The following is a 17805-nucleotide window of genomic DNA, read 5'->3' as shown; positions in this document are numbered from 1 at the left end:
AGCCCCTAAAAAGTACTGGAAGGATTAAGATTTTTTAATAGAAGTGATTTACAAATCTGTTTAACTTTCTGGCACCAGTTGATTTAAAAAAAAAAAAAAAAAGTTTTCCATGGGAGTAGCCCTTTAACACCCCACAGGTGTTTGACGACTTTTTGTTAAATTCGGATGTGTAAATGAAAATTATTTTTTTCACTAAAGTTCCATTTTTTCCCCCAAATGTACAATTTTTACAAAGGGTAATTGAAGAAAATGCCCCCCAAAATTTGTGACCGCATTTCTTCTGAGTATGGAAATGCCCCATGTGTGGTCGTCAAGTGCTCTGCTGGCACACTACAATGCTCAGAAGGGAAGAAGTCACATTTGGCTTTTGGAAAGTATGGAAATACCCCATGTGTGGTCGTCAAGTGCTCTGCTGGCGCACTACAATGCTCAGAAGGGAAGAAGTCACATTTGGCTTTTGGAAAGTATGGAAATACTCCATGTGTGGTCGTCAAGTGCTCTGCTGGCACACTACAATGCACAGAAGAGAAGGAGTCCCATTTGGCTTTTGGAAAGCATATGTTGCTGAAATGGTTTTTGGGGGGCATGTCGCATTTAGGAAGCCCCTATGGTGCCAGAACAACAAAAAAATTTAAATAAATGGCATACTATTTTGGAAACTACACCCCTCAAGGAACATAACAAGGGGTATAGTGAGCCTTAACAGGTGTTTGAGGGATTTTCGTTAAATTTGGATGTGTAAATGAAATATTTTTTTCACAAAAATGCTGGTTTTTCCCAAAAAATTTCATTTTTACAAGGGGTAATAGGAGAAAATGCCCCCCCAAATTTTTAACCCCATTTCTTCTGAGTATAGAAATGCCCCATGTGTGGATGTCAAGTGCTCTGCTGGCGCACTACAATGCTCAGAAGAGAAGGAGCGCCATTGAGCTTTTAGAGAGAGAATTTGTTTGGAATGGAAGTCAGGGGCCATGTGTGTATACAAAGCCCCCCGTGGTGCCAGAACAGTGGACACCCCACATGTTACCCCATTATGAAAACTACACCCCTCACAGAAAGTAAAGTGGTTCAGTTAGCATTTACACCCCACTGGCATTTAGCAGATCTTTGGAACAGTGGGCTGTGCAAATGAAAAATGTAATTTTTCATTTTCACGGACCAATGTTCCAAAAATCTGTCAGACACCTGTGGGGCGTAAATGTCACTGTACCTCTTATTACATTACGTGAGAGGTTTAGTTTTCAAAATGGGGTCACAAGTGGGGGGTGCCCTCTGTTCTGGCACCATGGGGGCTTTGTAAACACACATGGCCTTCAATTTCAGACAAATTTTCTCTCCAAAATCCCAATGGTGCTCCTTCTCTTCTGAGCATTGTAGTTCACCCGCAGAGCACTTTACATCCACATTTGGGGTATGTTCTTACTCAAAAGAAATGGGGTTACAAATTTTAGGGGGCTTTTTTCCTATTTTCCCTTGTGAAAATTAACACCTGTGGGGTATTAAGGCTCACTATACCCCTTGTTACATTCCGTGAGGGGTGTAGTTTCCAAAATGTGGTCACACGTGTATATATATATTTTTTTTTGCATTTATTTCAGAACCGCTGTAAAATCAGCCACCCCTGTGCAATTCACCAATTTGGGCCTCAAATGTACATGGTACGCTCTCACTCCTGAGCCTTGTTGTGCATCCGCAGGGCATTTTATGCCCACATATGGGGTATTTCCATACTCAGGAGAAATTGCGTTACAAATTTTGGGGGTCTTTTTTTCATTTTACCTCTTGTGAAAATGAAAAGTATGGGATAACACCAGCCTATTATTTTTTTACACTAACAGGCTGGTGTAGAACCCAACTTTTCTTTTTCATAGGGGGTAAAAGGAGAAAAATTCCCCCAAAATTTGCAACGCAATTGCGACCGAGTATGGAAATACCCCATATGTGGCCCTAAACTGTTTCCTTGAAATATGACAGGGCCCTGAAGTGAGAGAGTGCCATGCGTCTTTGAGGCCTAAATGAGGGATTTGCATAGGGGTGGACTCGGATGCAAGTATTACAATTGCCTCCGCTACCAAAAATATTCTGCGCCAGTGATCCCAAAACAGGGTGCCTCCAGCTGTTGCTACTCCCAGAATGCCTGGACAGTCAGTGGCTGTCCGGAAATGTTGGGAGTTGTCGTTTTGCAACAGCTGGAGGCTCCGTTTTGGAAGCACTGCTGTACGAGACATTTTTCATTTTTATTGGGGGAGGGGGAAGGGGGAGACAGTGTAAGGGTGTGTATATGTAGTGTTTTACCCTTTATTTTGTGTTACTGTAGTGTAGTGTTTTTAGGGTACATTTGCACTGGTGGGGGTTTACGGTGAGTTTCCCGCTAGGAGTTTGAGCTGCAGCAGAAAATTTGCTGCATCTCAAACTTGAAGCAGAAAACTCACTTTAAAACCCCCGCCTGTGTGAATGTACCCTGTACATTTACATGGGGGGGGCTCAAACCTCCAGCTGTTGCATGACTACAACTCCCAGCATGCACTGACAGACCGTGCATGATAAGAGTTGTACTTTTGCAACAGCTGGAGGCACACTGGTTGGAAAATCTTGAGTTAGGTTCTGTTACCTAACTCAGAATTTTTCAACCAGTGTGCCTCCAGCTGTTGCTAAATACAACTCCCAGCATTTACTGATCGCTGAAGGGCATGCTGGGAGATGTAGTTATGCAAGAGCTGGAGGCACACAACTACAACTCCCAGCATGCCCAGACAGCAAACTGCTGTGTAGTCTGCTGGGAGTTGTTGTTTTGCAAGATCTAGAGGGCCACAGTTTAGGGAACACTGGACAGTGATCTCCAAATGGTAGCACTCCAAATATTGCAAAACTACAAATCCCAGCAAGCCCAAACAGCAAACAGCTGTTGATCGGCAATTCGCCGACATGGGGGGGGGGGGGGAGCATCCCGGCCCAGTCCCCGCGAGTGGCAGGGCCCGGAATTCCCAGGTACAGATACGCCCTGGGTCCTTAAGTTAAAGGGGCTTCCCTTTTGTATTCACAGACTGTAAACCAGAGGTGAAACGTTCTGCAGGTGGTTTTGGTCTAGATGTTCCCGTTTTATATCAAGTTGTTTTTTCCTGTTTTTATTGCTCTCAGGTTTGGTAATAATCTCTCACTTCTTCTTTCGGATATTACAGAAGTTTATGCTTCTCTTATTTTAAGTAGAGGATTTTACCTGGTAAAATGTGTTCAAGAGGGTCTGAGGCAGCGATTATTGGGGAACTGTCCATATGTGGAGCTGTAGACAGAGCTTTATACATTTTAGTTCAAGATGAGCTTACTGGCAATGAAATAAGCCTCCAAACAATCAGAGCCGTAAACCCCGCTGCCTCAGTTTCTCTCTGCCTGGTTTCCTGCATCTGGTAACATAGCAAAGAATTTCCACATGGCAAAATACCATTTATCACCACCCGACTGTGCCCCTGTCCTGTTAGATCCAGCACTTGCTCCTGAGCTGCTCAGACCTAATGGCCTGCTGACATCCTCCTCTGTAAACTACTCTTTATCATCCCCACCACTCCTCTTGGTGTGATCGTGGCCTCATTGTTCCTCGTCAGTAGTGTTGAGCGGCATAGGCCATATTCGAATTTGCGATATTTCGCGAATATATGGACGAATATTCATCATATATTCGCTAAATTCGCATATTCGTAATATTCGCGTTTTATTTTTGCATATGCGAAAATTAGCATTTGCGAAAATTAGCATATAAAAAAATTAGCATATGCGAAAATTTGCACGCCAGTCTCACACAGTAGTATTAGAGCCTTCTTTACACCACACAAGCTGGAAGCAGAGAGGGGTGATCACTGTAATGTGTACTGTGAAAAAAAAAATTACAAATTAATTACGAATATATAGTGCTATATTCGCAAATTCCCGAATATGCGATATTCGCAAATAAAATTAGCATTGCGAATATTCGCGAGCAACACTACTTGTCAGCACATCCACTATGATTCCTTACAGTATCCCCACCCAGGGCCGGCCTTTGGGGTGTGCGAGCTGTGCGGCCGCACAGGGCGCAATAGCAACAGGGGCACCTGGCGGCCGACACATCTCCCTTTTTTTTTTTACCTATTTCTAGGATGCGGGACCCTTAGGAATCATTGCAGGGCCGGTCCATTACACATAGCAGTCATTATGGAGATGAGGAGCTGTGCATGTATGTTCTCTCTCCCCTGCTGTGGCTTATTGTGACCGTGCACCTATGTCCCCTCACCCCGCTCTGTGTTTTCCTTTCCCCGTGCAAACTTGAAAGCTCCCGTGGTAGATGATGTCCTGTGGAGACACAGCAGGGGGGAGGCTGTGTACATCCCCGCTCTCCCCTTGCTGTGTCTGACTGTGTAATGCAGAGCTGCGTCCTCCATGGTGTGAGGTGAGATTTCCGAACCCATGCAGTGACAGGAGTAGATGCAGCCTCACTGCACCGATCCCCGGCAGGGTAAGGGAACTTGCAGTCGGTTGTGGAGGTGATATGGGGGGGGTGTTATGGGGGTGATGAGAGGTGCAGGGGGGTGTTATAGGGGCAATGAGAGGTGCAGGGGGGGTGTTATGGGGGCGATGAGAGGTGCAGGGGGGGGTGATGGGGATGATGAGAGGTGCAGGGGGGGTGATGGGGATGATGAGAGGTGCAGGGGGGGTGATGGGGATGATGAGAGGTGCAGGGGGGTGATGGGGATGATTAGAGGTGCAGGGAGGGGTGATGGGGATGATGAGAGGTGCAGGGGGGTAAAGAAAGGTGCAGGGGGGGTTATGGGGGTGATGAGGAGAGGGGGGGTTATAGTAGTGAAGGGGAGGGGTTTGGAGGGGGATTTGTGGGTGATGAGGACACAGAGGATAAGAGGGGGTGTATATGTATATATGATGTGTATGCATGTATGTCAGAATTATATTCAGGGTACAGTGTGTGGCAGTATTATATTCAGGGGGTACAGTGTGTGGCAGGATTATATTTAGTGGGTACAGTGTGGGGCAGGATTATATTAAAGGTACAGTGTATGGCAGTATTCTATTCATGGTACAGTGTATAGCAGTATTATATTCAGGGTATAGTGTATGGCAGTATTCTATTCATAGTACAGTGTATAGCAGTATTATATTCAGGGTACAGTGTATGGCAGTATTCTATTCATGGTACAGTGTATAGCAGTATTATATTCAGGGTACAGTGTATGGCAGTATTATATTCAGGGTACAGTGTATGGCAGTATTCTATTCATGGTACAGTGTGTGGCAGTATTAAATTCAGGGTACAGTGTGTGGCAGGATTATATTTAGTGGGTACAGTGTGTTGCAGCATTATATTCCGGGTACAGTGTGTGGCAGTATTATATTCAGTGGGTACAGTGTATAGTAGTATTATATTCAGGGTACAGTGTGGGGCAGTATTATATTTAGTGGGTACAGTGTATAGAAGTATTATATTCAGGGTACAGTGTGGGGCAGTATAATATTCAGGGTACAGTGTGGGCAGTATTTTATTTAGGGTACACTTTCTGGCAAGGTTATAGTGATTACTGTCTTCATGCAGAGGATGAGGATCTGCTGACAGTGAGGAGCCAATTATGTCTGGATGTCAGACTCTGCAGAGAAGATGGAGCTGGAGGAAGACCTGGTCTCTGGACCAGATGAAGAAAAGATAACAGAGAAGATATCACTTAAGTCAGAAGACGTCACTCAGGTCACTATCATTGTGTATTCTCCTGATTGTCCCATCAGAGCTGTAGTCACTTGTAAGTTCTGCAGAGATGGGTAAAACTGTGTCCAATCTGTGTCTCTCCAGCTGTTACAAAACTACAACTCCCATTGCCAGCGGCTCTCCAGAATGATGGGAGTTTTAGCTTTCCAACAGCTGGAGAACCACTTCAACCGAGATGATCGGTGGGGATCTCAGCAGTAAACCAATGCTCGGACCACCCGCGATCTATAACTTATCCTTAAAATAATATTGGGGGCAGGCCACGGGGGGGGGGGGGGGCGCCACAAGGTTCGCTTACACAGGGCGCCTGAACACCTAAGGCCGGCCCTGTCCCCACCATGCCTATCACCACCAGTCCCACTAGTGCTATGCTGGGCCACTGCATCCCCTTCACCACCTCAGCAACACACTCCCAAGGCTGACCATCACACAACTTCTCCTCATGGCTCGTGCTGTCCTTCTGTGCAGCACTAGAAAGGGAGCAAAGACAGAGACGATGGGTCAGAGTGCCTAGGACTGACATTTGCACTACTCCATGTGATTGTAGATGATCAGGAATCCACTGACAGCTGGTTTACCATCATATCATTAGACTCTTCTTCATCTTCCTGAAAAGACCTTAAATGAGTCAATCAGCCCACAAGGGCCATGCTATCCTCTGAGACCACACAACACTTGGAAGACAGTGAGAACTTTTGTTTGCTGATGCAGCTCCTACTAATCCCTGGCTGCTGCTACCTTACTGGTGCTTAAAGGGGTACTCCAGCCCTGAGACATCTTATCCCCTATCCAAAGGAGTAAACCCCCCCCTCTTTCCCATAGGTATATGCAGAGTAACCCCCCCCCCCGGTATATGCAGAGTACCCCCCCCATCTTCCCCATAGGTATATGCAGAGTAACCCCCCATCTTCCCCATAGGTATATGCAGAGTAACCCCCCTCTTCCCCATAGGTGTATGCAGAGTAGCCCCCCCCCATCTTCCCCATAGGTATATGCAGAGTAACCCCCCCTCTTTCCCATAGGTATATGCAGAGTAACCCCCCCCATCTTCCCAATAGGTATATGCAGAGTAACCCCCCCAGGTATATGCAGAGTAACCCCCCCCCCTTTCCCATAGGTATATGCAGAGTAGCCCCCCTCCCCCATAGGTATATGCAGAGTAAACCCCCCCTTCCCCATAGGTATATGCAGAGTAACCCCCCCCCCTTCCCCATAGGTATACACAGAGTAACCCCCCTCTTCTCCATAGGTATACGCAGAGTAACCCCCCTCTTCTCCATAGGTATATACAGAGTAACCCCCCCCATCTTCCCCATAGGTGTATGCAGAGTAACCCCCCCTCCCTCTTTCCCATAGGAATATGAAGAGTATACCCCCCCTCCCCCATTGGTATATGCAGAGTTGAGGGGGGGGGGAAATAAAAAAGGATGCTCACCTGATATCCCACACAGCGATCTCCTCAGCAGCAGGGGCCCGCTTCTTCTCCCCTCAACAGTACAGGCGCTGATGAGTGTCGTCACCGGCGCCTGTACTGCATGCTGTGTGGGGGCGGAGGTCATGTCTCCTCTGTGTAAGCTGTAGATGTGGCTCACACAGAGGGGACGCCTTCTCGTGTATGTACGTGTATCGCGCATACAGGAGAAGGCACCGCTATCTGCTGGGGATCTGGGACGAGTGTCCTGGACCTCAGTAGCAGCGGCGGCGGAGGGTCAGTCCGCCCCTGGCACCCCCCTTGGTATGCCACTGGTGATGTCAAAACCTGCGCTCTGGCCAGACACGCTGGTCGTGAGTGCTTCCCTTCTGTCTCTTCTCCAGCCGGCGGGGCTGGGATTCACATGCGAGTCCCAGCCCGTCTCTCACCTCCATGCTCTTCGGCTTCCGCCATCCTTCCTCAGTGCCAGCGCGCGTGCCCCCACCTCCTAGGGCCCATGCCCCGGACTTCTTAGATTTAAAGGGCCAGTGCGCCCGCAATTATATTTTGCACCTGCACCTTTTTTTTTTTATATAAATGCCTGCACCTCCCACACACCTCTGCAGAATCTTTGCTGCCCTAGTGCCAAGAGAAAGCGTATCCTGTGTTACCTTGCCGTGTTCCAGGCCCTTTCATTCCATGACCTGACCTCACTCCTTGCCGCCTACCTTTGGACCTCCTGCTACGTTCCTGTCTACGCACCTGTGCCGCCAGCCCTGACCTCCTGCTGTCCAGACCACGTCTTGCCTATCCCTCCTGTGCCTCACTTCACCTCAGCCGCCTGTGTGGTCGAGTCGTGCCAGGGGTAGCGGCCTGGGTGCTGCCTGCCACAGCAAGACAATCCCGTTTTGCGGCGGGCTCTGGTGAAAACCAGCAGCACCTTAGACTCCGCTCCCTGGCACAGCCTGTGTCATCTGCCACACAGGTCCAGTGGATCCACTACCTCCTGAGTGTCTTGCCTACTACTGTGAGTCTTTACAAGTGATTTACAAATCTGTTAAACTTTCTGGAGCCAATTGATTTGAAAACATTTTTTTTCCACCAGAGTACCCCATTAAGTGTGTAGTTATGTTACATCCTGGTAGAAATACTGTATGTTTGATTGAATGCAGAAAATACATGTAGCGTGTCCCTAGACAGCTATTCCACATTCACAATGCTTTTAAAAAGGTATTTATGCTAAAATACAGGTCAGCTCAGTTTCCTAGATATTTGAAATGAGATAGTTTTATGGGCTCATTCACTGCTGGCTGGGATTCGTAGTGCACCAATTGTACACAGTAGTTGAGGTGACAGGAGGCCACTTTCTTAAGACCCCACTAACCAATGCTTTGCTTGTAGTGTGATAGCTTTTATGTGCTTGTTTACATCATGTGATCATCCTGAGAGCTGTAAGGTATGCTGGGCTACCCTGACATCATCTCTTTGTTTCCAGTACTTTCTCTTCAAATTCAGATATCAAGATATCTCAGACTGAGGGATGAAGAGATAACGCCCACTTTAATATAGTTTATCAAATTAATCAGTATTAACACCCCGTAGTACAAAATGCTATATGACCTCCCATTATTAAAAAATACTCACAAAAATTAGAGTCATTTCAAAAGATAAATAGTACAAAAATGCATAAACTTTATTGAAATATCATAAATTAAAATATTGGAGAAATTCCACCCAGAGGGGGGATACATTGCCTTCTTATAAGTGCATACATAGCACCAGTACTAATGCATATCCCACACTGGACATAAGTAAAGTACATAGCAACACAGAAAATTCCATAGAAGAGTCACAACAATACTAAAAATGTTATACATAACCCAAACACAGCGTTTTGGCGAATTTTTGTAAAGGGGTTTGCCGACAAAGGTTCACCGAAACACTGCATTGGGGTGGTGTCGCTCCAGTGTATTGTTGCCCCGTTACCTAATGTATGGTTAAGTATAGCATTTTTTGTATTGTTGAAACTATTCTATGGAATTTCCTATGTTACAATGCACTTTACTTATGCATAGTGTGGGATACGCATTAGTACTTGTGTTATGTATGCACTTATAAGTAGGCAATGTATGTGACACTGGTGTGAAACCTGGTCTGCTTTTCTGTATCCCCTGTCTGGGTGGAATTTCTCCAGTCTTTTAATATTTGATATTTCAAAAAAGTTTATGCATTTTTGTACAATTTATCTTTTGAAATGACTCCAACTTTTTGTGACTATTTGCTCAGCATCAGAATGATAGAAAACCATAAGGGCAGTCTGCATTTTTATCTTAAAATATTTGTTTGGGCTGTAATCACAATACAGGTGTCTGTGGGAGCGCTTCATCACTATACAGGTGTCTGTAGGAGGGGCTTCATCGCTATACAGGTGTCTATAAGAGGGGCTTCATCACTTTACAGGTGTCTGTAGGAGGGGCTTCATCACTATACAGTTGTCTATAAGAGGGGCTTCATCACTATACAGGTGTCTGTAGGAGGAGCTTCATCACTATACAGGTGTCATGACCTTGGGGTGGACAGGGAGAGTGTGCCCTAAGCTGTCCCTAATAACAATCTCCATGCCTACTTGCCTATCCGCCCTAAATGGCGTATCGACAACCATGGTGCCGGTCCCTTCCTATGCTAAAGTGCAATGGGCGTAAAAACAAATAATACTGTACATAGACAGTATCACAACCAAACAACCAGATAAACCAGACAGGATATCAATATACAAACAGGGCAGGATATAGTGTACTAACATACAGTTCAGAAACCGGAATCAAGATTAATGGCAGACATGAATAAAAGAACAAGACTAGGTATGGAATAAGTATACAGCAGGAGATGCAGGGGATGAACAGATAAACTGAATGAAAAACACTAAACAGATCAAGGAAACACAGTTTACACTGGACACTGAACAAACTAGACTAAGAACAGGATGGAGTCTGAACTCCACAAAAGCCAAACTCCTAAACATGGAAGAATACAGTTCAGGATACCAAACAGAGAGAACAGACACAAGCAAGACTCACACCAAGATCACAAGGTTAAAGCAAAACGGACCGTAAGAAGGTGTCAGGAATTATACCTCCTTTCCAGTGATTTGCAGGCTCTGGGTCTCTGAGAGACTATGCGCTGTCATTGCCTTCATAGGGAGGAAACACCTCACCTTGAGGGATATCACCCTTCACCCCTGGGGGGGGTCACAGTGACTTCTACACCACTAGCTCTTATGGATTCCCCTTACTTTAGCTCCAACATACAGAACACTCACTATGTAAACTCTTATAACAATAGGGGAAATGGCTCCCAGACCAACAGGGCAGTTACACCTTCAGTTTAAATCCTAATAATGTATAAAAATGACTGGTCACTAGATAGCAGAACTGGACATCACCTATAAGAGTTGCCTTTTTCTTGGTCCTGACAATGGCTCCTAGTGCTCAGATATCCCTAGGACGTACAGTAGAAACAAATAGTATGACAAGCGGACAGTCCTGAGAAAATAAATATATGAAGCACCTATCAATACTGTTAGGAGACAAGAGGAGCAACTTATCAATAGAAGACAGGAACAGATTAAATGAATGAAGGCAGAGGTGAATGTTAATAAAGGAAGTAAGGAATGGAGCAGAAGATGATAGATCGCTGTTAGATCTAATACATGACTCTGATGTGCGTAACAAGCAAGAAAACTGTATATGAGACCTAGGATCACCTACAGGGATCTCTCAAGAATGGACTTCTGCACAGCGGGATTACAATAACACCCAAGAAGGGATGGTGAGTACACACTGTTGTAGTACTCCTTCCTATGACTATGATTCACTATACTTGTGGAAAGATATAATCTACATCTATATATAGAGGACAAACAACTTCTCTTTGTTACGATTGTTTATCAACAATGGATTATCCCACAATACTGAAAGTAATTCTTTTTATTATTATATTTTACACACAATGAAATGTGTGGACCTACTGTTTGTTGTGGGTTTTTTATGTGTTTGCATTGGGACCAGGTAGCATGCGCTTGTCATGTCATTTACTTCATTTAGTTTGGAGGAGCACTGCTGACAAATTTTTTTATTTTTTTTATATTTTTTACAGTGGGAAAACTAATCCCCTGGATAAAATGAAGGTCAGTCTGCAATGGCTGATGGCAGAGAGAGCAATAGATTGCAGTCAAGTTCTCAGAATGAAATAGCTAATAAGGCTATGTTCACACAGCGGAAAATGTGCGGAATGTCTACATGTTTCCATGTTCCGCCAGCACTGGAACTGCTCGAAAATGCATCGCCGACTATGGAGAAACTATGGAGCATTTCCAAGCTTAATTTTCAGAAACAATGAACAGGTTCATTGTCACTCTAGATGCTGAAATTGGGATTCCGCCATGTGCACAGTGCAGCAGAATCCCATTGAAATCAATGGGATTCTGCTGCAGTGGAATTTCCGCGTGTAATTCTGAAGGACATTTTGCCAAAATTAACTGCCCAATGACGTCAATGAGATTTTGCATTCCACAAAATGTAAAGATCTATCTTTAACCCCTTCACGTAAATGGACATATATATGTCCATTTTTCCGGTGACTTGCCGCAAATGGACATGTATATATATACGTCCATTCACAATCATGGCGTCGCAGGCAGTGATTGGCGGCAGGAGCCGGCTATCGCATATCGCCGGGCACTCACTGCAACTGTAAGGAGCGAAGCTCCGATTCTGACAGTTAACCCCTTCAGTGCTGCAGTCAGTGTGAGGAAGGGAGCTCCCTCTGTTCTCCAATGAGACCCCACGATGCGATCCCTTGGTCTCATTGGTAGCCATGGCAACCAGAGACCTCTAAACGGCCACTGGTTACCTGGCTATGGAAGCAGATCAGGCTTTGCCCAAGGCAGAGTCTGATCTTCTGACAGCTGTCAGTGTAACACAGTCGGGCAGAATACATTGCAGTACAGATCTGTACTGCAATGTATTATAAGTGTCAAGTCCCCTAGTGGGACAGTAAAGGGGGGGAAAAAAAGCTAAATAAATAAATACAGTAAAAAAATAATGAATAAAAAAAATAAACAAATATAAATAATAAATAAATAAGCATTCACCATCTCCCTTTTCCTCCCCCCAAAAATGATATACACATATTTGGCATCACCACGTCCATAACAAACCAAGTAATAAAACACATTAGTCAACCCGCACGATGAACGCCGTCAAAAAATTAATAAATACCTTGGCAAATTTATGACTTTATATAAATGCCCCCTCTGCAAAACTAAAAAAAATAGTGATCAAAATGTTCCATGTACCCCAAAATAATAACCACTAAAAATGCCAACTCCTTACAGAATAAATTTGCCATCACACAACATTGTAGGTATAAAAAAAAATAATACAGCTCTCAGAAAATAGCAATGCACGAAAAAGATTTTTTTTAAATCAAAAATAGTTTTCATAGTGTAAAAGTAATAAAACAACAAATAAAGTACATAAATGAGATATCGCCATAATCGTACTGACCTGCAAAATAAAATTACCATGTCATTGATACTGCGTGGTGAACACAGTAAAAATAATGAATAAATAATCTTGCCAAAATTACTGCTTTTTGGTAATCCCGTCTTACTAAAAATGTAATAAAAAGTGATCAAAATGTCAGATATACCACAAAATAGTACTATTGAAAACCGCTACTTATTCCTCAAAAAATAAGACCCCTAACAGCTACATTGCTAAAAAAAAAATAATATATAAAAAATTACAGCTCTCAAAATTTGTTGACACTCAACACTTGCTGACACTTTTTGTAATGTAAATGGGATAAATCATAAAAATATAAATTAGGTATCGCCATAATTGTACCGCACAGCATACTTAAAATAACATGTAATTTATATTGCAAATAAAAAACATTGGTAGAACCGTTTTTTTTTTTTTTTAATCGTACCACCTCATAAAATATGGAATAAAAAGTGTCACATGTACCTCAAAATGGTACCAATGGAAACATCAATTTGTCTTGCAAAAATATTTTGAAACCCAAAAGGCCCCTGCATCTTGATAAGATGTTTACAAAACATCCTAAATAAAAGGAAAACCCAAAATCAACACTGTGCTCCATCATGTCTGAGGCCTGTGAGCCATTTAGTGCACAAGGGCCACATGGGATATTTCTAAACATATCAGAATTAGGGGAATAAATAGTGAGTTGTATTTCCCTGTCAGCACCCGCAGTGTTGCAGAAAAAATGGAGCAAAATGGCATATTTGCAAAAAAGAAAAAAAAAAATGAAACACCTAAAAGGTTAATAAACTTCCCAAATGTCATTTTTATTACGTTGAGGGGTGCAGTTTTATAATTGGGGGATTTTTAGGGGGTTTCTTACATTCAGGCCCCTGAAATCTAATTCAGAACTGTACTGGTCCCTAAAAAGATCTGGTTTTGAAATCTTCTCTATAATTTTGAAATTTGCTGCCAAACTTCTAAGCCCCCTAACATCTTAAAAAAGTAAAACAACATTTAACAACTGATGCCAACATAAAGTAGACATATGGTAAATGCTAATTAACAACTAATTTATGTTGTATGACTATCTTTCTTAAATGTAGAGAATCTGTAATTTGAAAAAATGGTTAATTTTAGAATTTTCCCAGAATTTATGAGTTTTCACACAAAATTCTGAATTTATTGGCCAAAATTTACCACTAACATTAAGTAAAATTAGTCACAAATAAACAAACAATCTCAGAATCATTTTGATAAGTTAAAGTGTCCCAAAGTTATAACAACAGAAAGTGGGACAGGTCAGATTTGAAAAAATGGGCCTTGGTCCTGAAGGGGTTAATTTTGCGAAATTCCATGGCGGAATCTAATTGAAGTCAATGGGGCTTTGAATTTCAGTAGAATTCTTTGTTATAAGGAACTCAGAATTCTGCTGAAATTTCTCCACAATTTTGTCTTAATTCTGTCGCAATTTCATGACAATTCTGCAATTCCATTCACCAAACTTTGCTGAACAGATTTTGTGCAAAATTGCGAATATTCCGCTGTCTGAACTTAGCCTAATAGGGAGATTGGGAGAGAATTATCAAAACCTATACAGAGGAAAAGTTGACCAGTTGTCCATAGTAACCAATAAGTTCGCCCCTTTGGCTGTCCGGGCATGCTGAGAGTTGTAGTTTTGCAACAGCTGGAGACACACTGGTTGAAAAACACTGCTCTACATGTCTCTTACAATCTTGTCTTTCTTCATCTATAAACAGGTTACATAAGGAATTCAAGTTAAGAATTTCACATCATCCAGGAATATGAAAAAATTGGAGCAGAATAAAAGAGCAGAGCAGAGCGAGGAGCGGACATTGAGGGGTATGTATGAAGGCTTTTACACTGTTTTTTTGACTGTTTTGTTGCTATTTCCTTTATATGTTACTTTTTGGCGACAAACAGCTTCGCCAAATGGTTTAGAACGTTATCAATGAATTGATGGTGTTAGTCGTGATTTCAGTTACAATCATGCATTGGTTTGGAATTCGTTAATTGCGACTTTTCGATTTGGTGCAAATTTTGACGCAAATACCTTCATTAAGGTGCAAATCCCCACCAAAAATAAATTGACAGAGAAAATAGCTACAACAATAGAATGTAGAAAATTTACAGTGCCCAACCAGAAAGTGGGAAAAGGACCCTGAACAATAAAAGAAGCAACCTGATGGGTTGCTAGAGGAAAATGCAACACTATTCCAAGGCAGAGGTTTGGATGAATATCCCCCCCCTAATGCACAAATTAAAAACAGCAAAAAAAAAAACCCTGGCTGTGCGAGCTTTACCTCTGTAAGCCAGCCAAAGTCCCAAGGTCAGATTTAACTGCCTCACAGTCAGAAAGTTCTGCCTGGAATTCTGGGAGTCTGTGCCTTTTGTAGGCCTGCATTTATGCCAAAATTACAAACTTGTGTGCGACAATTGATAATTTTGTCCCAACTCTGCTCCATTTGATGCAAAAAAACATACTTAAGATCATACATTGCATCACCATTATTGATACATACCCCCCATTGTTCTCAGACAAGATGCTGGGCTGGAGGCTGTCTCTGCTCCTCGCTGCAGTCCCATTACATGGCTGTCTCTCTGCCGAGACCGAGGTCCAGGATGAGAAATATATAAGAGACATTGTCCACCTCTATAACCAGAGGGAAAGGGTCACATACTTATATAAAGCCCTGGACCAGCTCCCCACTGCTCCATTACAGGTAAGGCCACAGCATGGGCATTTACACAGAATGCATTTCAGTTAAAGGGGTACTCCGGAGGGAAAGCAAATGTTTTCAAATGAACTGGCACCAGAAAGTTATAGGGGGACATTTATCATTGTTGCTTTGGTAAGCGAGTTCTGTAGGCATTTTTTTTTTTGCTTTGGTTTTGCTTATGTGTGACATATTTATCATACTATCACAGGAGGTTGATAAATGTGGCTAACAGAAACGAAAACCAATAAAATCACTTTGGAATACCAGTTTTTTAAATGTGTGTGTGTTTTTTTATTTTTTATTTACTTTACAGGCTTAGTAGTGGAAGCCGTCTTATTGACTGAATCCAATACTAAGCCAGGGCTTAGCATTAGCCCCCAAAACAGCTAACGCTAACCCCCGATTATTACCCTGGTACCCACCACCACCGGGGTGTTGGGAAGAGTTGGTACCAACAGGCCCGGAGCGTCAAAAATGGCCCCCCTGGGCCTAGACGGTAACAGGCAGGCATTATTTAGGCTGGGGAGGGCCAGTAACAATGGTCCTCGCCCACTCTGGTAAGGTAAGGCTGTTGCTGTTTGGTTGTTATCTGGCTGAGAATAAAAACACAGGGTACTCTATGCATTTTTCTTTTATTATTTAATTATTTGTAAATAAAAAACGCATAGGGTTCCTCATATTTTCATTCTCAGCCAAATACCAACCAAACAGCAACAGCCTAATGTTACAAGGGTGGGCGAGGAACATTGTTACATGCCCTCCCCAACCTAAATAACGCCGGCCTGTTACCGGCTAGGCCCAAGAGCAACATATTTGATGCTCCAGGCCTGTTGGTATCGGCTCTTCCCAGCACCCCTGTGGAGGTGGGTAGAGGGGTAATAATTGTTAGTTAGCGCTAGCTGTTTTTTGTGCTAACGCTAAGCCCTGGCTTAGTAATGGATTCTGTCTATAAGACAGCCTCCACTACTAAGCCTGTAAATTTTAATAAAAATAAATAAATTAACAACATGTTTAAAGAAAACTTTGATTCCGAAAAACACCTCTTCACAAGCCCTCGTTAACCATTTTATTAACATTAAACAAAAAAAAAAACAATGGTCATCGTCATAGTCCACAGGATACATGGATCTGAAATGAGAAGGAAAAAAAAAACAAGGAAAATAGGTTAGTACATTTATTGTAACCCACCCACACATTTCCCACCCGCGCCGCACTGCATGACTACAACTTCCAGCATGCCCTTACAGTAAGGACTTTTTGTTAGACTTTTGAAGCTGCTTAAACCCCTTGATAAACCTCCCTCTTACAAATTTGTAAAGAGGAGGTTGTTTAGTTCTTTCCAATCTGATCACAGTGCTCTCTGCTGCCACCTCTGTCTGTGTCAGGAACTGTCCAGAGCAGGATAGGTTTGCTATGGGGATTTGTTCCTTCTCTGGACAGTTCCTGACATGGACAGAGGTGTCAGCAGAGAGCACTGTGGTCAGACTGGAAAGAACTACACAACTTCTGGAGCACAGAACAGCTAATAAGTACTGGAAGGATTAAGATTTTTATTTAGAAGTAATTTACAAATCTGTGTCACTTTCTGGCACCCGTTTAAGGCTTGTGATGTATAATAGAATGTAAATGTATAATAAGATAAAACATAAATAAGGTTCAGTAGAAATAAATGTTTACCAAGTTAGGGGAGATTCCCCATACAGTATATATAATGATTGTCGTCACTGAGGAGAATTCTATATACAGTATATATAATGATTGTCGTCACTGAGGAGAATAAAAGGAAATTGCATTCTCTTCAAAAATAAACAGTTATATGTAATAAAAAAAAAAAAAAAGGAAATTGCAGCTAACAATATCTAGGTGAACCGAAGTGAACTACTAATTCAGCTATATCTATATGTGCAGAGGGCTAGATACAGGGAACAAAGCAGGGAGTAGTCCTCAGGGTATACCTAAGGCTTTGTTCACACGGCCAAAAATGTGCAGAATGTCCCTTCTGGAAAATAGGATTTGGTGCCACTAGGACCGTTCGGAAATGCGGCGTCTTCAAAGACGACAATGCATTTCCAAAAGGAATCCGCAGAAACATAGAACCAGTTCAATGTTTCTGAGGACGCGGGAATCAAAAGGAATATATGAATAAAATATGGAATATGTAACAAAGTGTAAAAGAGATCGATCTCCTGCAAAAAGAATGGGAAGGAAATTGGTCGTATATTGTTTGGTTCTGTAAGAAATGCAATCCAATAGGCAGAGCAGAAATTTACCATACCACAATATGCCCACTTACAACACTTAGACGCCATTGGCACAAACTTCTTACTTAGAAAGGAGACCAACACCTCACTCCTCCCAACA

Source organism: Hyla sarda, chromosome 5 (assembly GCF_029499605.1).
Source record: "Hyla sarda isolate aHylSar1 chromosome 5, aHylSar1.hap1, whole genome shotgun sequence".
NCBI classification, from domain to species: Eukaryota; Metazoa; Chordata; class Amphibia; order Anura; family Hylidae; genus Hyla; species Hyla sarda.
The sequence above is the reverse complement of the archived record's forward strand: the minus strand, read 5'-3'. Positions refer to the sequence as shown.